This window comes from Pyrus communis, chromosome 13 (genome assembly GCF_041283825.1).
Source record: "Pyrus communis isolate YQ-2024b chromosome 13, ASM4128382v1, whole genome shotgun sequence".
Classification (NCBI taxonomy): domain Eukaryota; kingdom Viridiplantae; phylum Streptophyta; class Magnoliopsida; order Rosales; family Rosaceae; genus Pyrus; species Pyrus communis.
Window position 1 is genome coordinate 19,748,913 of NC_142577.1, and position 4,010 is coordinate 19,752,922.

Genomic DNA, 4,010 nt, shown 5'->3' on the forward strand with positions numbered 1-4,010 from the left:
TGGCATGATTATGGGAATGTGCACGAGGGTTGCAGTAGTATAATTACCAAAGGAAGGTCCTTGCATGCACCACCGAAACATATACTCAGAGAACTCCCTATAGGTTTGAGTAATACAGTTGTGGTGAGTGTGCTGAAGACCTACCTCGAGTTCCAAGGTGTTCTTGGCATGCTTGTTGCAGTTCGTGTTCTTGTTGTGCTCTCAATGATGTCTTCTCAAGGTTAGTTATATGGTGTTTTAATATTGCATGAACATATTAAATCTAACAGTTGGTATCAGAACCAATGTTTATGTGATTAAAATCCATAGGGAATTAACATACATGAAATCATGCATGCAAGTCCAAAAGCACATGGATGAACTGATATTTCTTCAATTTGATCCTGATTTTTCCGCTGCTATATTTAATCATGACTGCATGCATATGTATGTTTTAGAGATGCTATTTCTGCATATTTACGTAAACCTCGACTGTTATAAGAACTAAGTTATACATCAACTCAAAATTTAAACCAACTACTTCTTGTGTTATGCATATCTTCTCAAGGAAACCCTAGAACCGTATGAAGATGGAAAACCCTACTATGCATAACTGGTATAAGAATTAATTCTGGGCTAAATAAAACTAAAAATTGATTCCTTAAAAATCTTATTTGTCAAGCATGTCAATGACCGAAAGTTTTAGAGGTTAATAGCATGCTGAAAGTTACAACAAGATCAATGTTTTTTGAGATGTAATTGGATGAATAGAACATAATAAATTCGTTTCAGTCATTTAAGAAATGCTAAAAAATCAAGGACTAATTTATAACCTTGTATCAATAGCCATAACAATAAGGTTATATCCCCAAATAAAGGTGTGACTAATTGATATTGGTTAGGTTACTGATAACTCAGTGGAAGAACATAAGACGGATGAGCTGGGAAAGTTAATTGCCAAACAAAGGTGGATGGCTTTCATGTTATTCTATTACTTATGCAACTAATGTACTTTGCACCGATACTGATTAAACTTGAATGCCAAACAAAGGTTGAGTTGTTTCAGTTATTAAAAATATAGAGTCTTGAATGTTTATCTTGTTTTTGAAAAAATTTCAGTAATTAGCTCCCTAAATTCAATTCAAACACTCAATGGAACCAACTAAAAAAAGTGGGGGCAAGATATTGAAATAGCTCTAGGACTCATGGATTTTGATTTAGCTCTAAGAGAGAAAGAACCAACTAAGTATGCAGATGATGCACATGCAGATAAGAAGAATGAATATGAGAGATGGGTAAAGGCTAACATAATGGTGTTGTTGGTGATCAAAAGGTTGATGTTTGACCTAGTTCAAAGAGCCATCATTGAGTTAGATAATGCTAAGACATACCTTGACTCCATTAAAGTCAAGTTCAAGGAACCCGAGAAAGCTGAATCTAGTACCCTTATGAACACCGTGATAACCATTAAGTATGTTGGTGGTGATGTGAGAGAGCACATTCTCTCAATGGTTGATACATCTGCTAAACTTAATTCACTCAACATTAAGATAGATGATCTTTTCTTAGTTCATCTTGCCCTTAACTCCCTACCTCCTAAGTACTCTCAGTTGAAGAGAACATACATAACTCTGCAAGAAAAATGGGACTTAAATGAGCTAATTGCCATCTATGTGCATGAAGAGCAAAATATAAGACAAGATAAGAACAAGAAGCTAGTCAATGTAGTGCAAAGAGTTAATCCTGCAAGTTCTCTAAATGATAGAGATAATCCTCCACAGAGAAATAACAATAGGGGTGCTAGAAGGGTTAATAGGGCTATTGGAAAAAAGTGTTTCATTTGCAAGAAGGTCGGACATCAGAAGACGGAATGCACCAGGTATAAACGTTGGAAGGAAAACAAGGAGTGCAAGAAAAACAAAGGTACATTACATAGAATTTCAGTTTGTTTTCAATCAAATTTAGTTAAGATATCTTATGACACCTGGTGGCTTGAAACTGGTGCTACAATTCATGTGACAAATTCATTGCAGGTACATTAGTAAGAGGGTGCCAAACAAGGGTTAGGTGTCAGTGTTCGTGGGCAATGAAGCTAGAGTTACAGTAGAGTTCATTGGAGTAGTTAGGCTTGAATTATTTTCTGGTTTTTTTGCTAGATTTTGTAATACCCCGTATTTTAAAAAAATGGTTATATATATATATATGTGTGTGTGTGTGTGTGTGTGTGTGTGTATAATATTATTTTGTTAGGCCTTAAACTTATTCTTTTTACTTGTTGATGGAAAATCACCATTTGCTGGCTTCATTGATCTTTAATTTGAAGCACAACCAGGAACAAAGAGCTGAGAGTTTGAAGTAGGGATTATCTAACTAGAATTGGTGTGATATTTTTTAACAAATGGTGAGGTGGCAAGTTGAGTTAATGTAGCGTGATTATTCACCCTTAAACATTGGAGAGGTGTGAGTCTATATAGGGCCATAGACTAGGTACGTGTATCCATTGGCATGCAGGTGGCAATATGTTGTTGTTTTAGAGTGCTTACTCACTAGCCTAGGGGAATTTCAATTATTTGTTTATATTCTCTCTTCAATGCTTCAATCTATCATTCTAGATGCTCCAATGAGATAACCACAGATGGATTTGAAATGCAAGAATAGACGTAAATGAAGATCTTTAACATCCAGTAGCATAGCTTTTTCTATCATATTTACTTTCTATAAATGAAGGCAAAGAACGAATGGAAGGGGGAAACATCAAGACCACCACACGAGCAAGAATGATGTCTTCTTTCTCAGACCACTCCCTCCTTCACTATCCATTTCTTTCATATTATGTCAGGATTGAAGCCATTTCCATTGTATTTTGCAAATCTTTCATACATAGTGAAACACAAATATATACACACCTCTAGTGGACATAGCCGAATTGGCGAAATACTTAAATCCGATGCGTGACTCTATTATTACAAGATCTTACTCTCTTCTTCTTTACTCTCCTAGTAAAAGCTATGAAAACACATCACCAATCAATAAAAATAGTTAGTTGTGCAAGTCGAATTAACGTGACTACAAATGAATGGAAGAAAACAGCATTACAAAGCCAAGGAACCAAAAATGGATTCTTTTGGTCATCATCACGTCAAGCAAGCCATTGCTAACCCAAGTCCTCATATCTTTATCATCAACTCAACCTCACCTCTCACGCAACAACTGCCACGTTTGGCCAGTCACACTCATCAATGGCAACCATGACAAACGAGACGATGGATGACGTTGTGGCTATGCTCTCATGAGAATCACTCCATGTGCCTTATCCATTCTCGCCAACTATCACCACCCTTGGTTATGATTATTTGACAGACTGAGATGATGAAAAAGAGATGAGGTGTTTTGGGATGAGTGAAAAGGGAGAGCTGTGAGAGGAAATGAAAGAAAGGAAAAGAGTGGGAATCACCAGGTGAGTGAAGAGAGAGAGATAGAGAGAGAGAGAGTGAGTGAGTGAGGAAGAAAGGTTGGGTTGTAGCAAGTGGGAGTACCAATTCAAAAGAAAGATGGCAACGATAGTTCCTTGGGAGAAATTCTGGGAAAAATTGTATGAGAAGATTAGTGGTGGGTTGAAATAAAAATAAAAGATGAGTGGGATAGAAGAATAGAGTGGTTGGATCAACATAAAGAAAACATAAAAGGAGTCTGATGGTGTACGTACTAAAATTAGAGAAAAATGAGTGAATTTGGAAATATGAGGTTGGAGGGGGAAAATTGAGTCATGGTCTCATGCCTTGTTTCTTTTGAGACATGTATACATTTTACTCTTATGATTTTGTTCATGTTTACAGAGGCAAATTAACAACAGGTACTGGCAAGGCGAAAGTGAAAAAGACGATGGTAATTCTATAGAGTGGTAAATGATAAATATTTTAAATGATGGCATCAAATATTATTACATAGGCTACTAGTTAGTTTAATCTATGTTCATATTTATATATGGTGAGTACGTAATTATTACTCTTTTATGTGCAATACATATACAT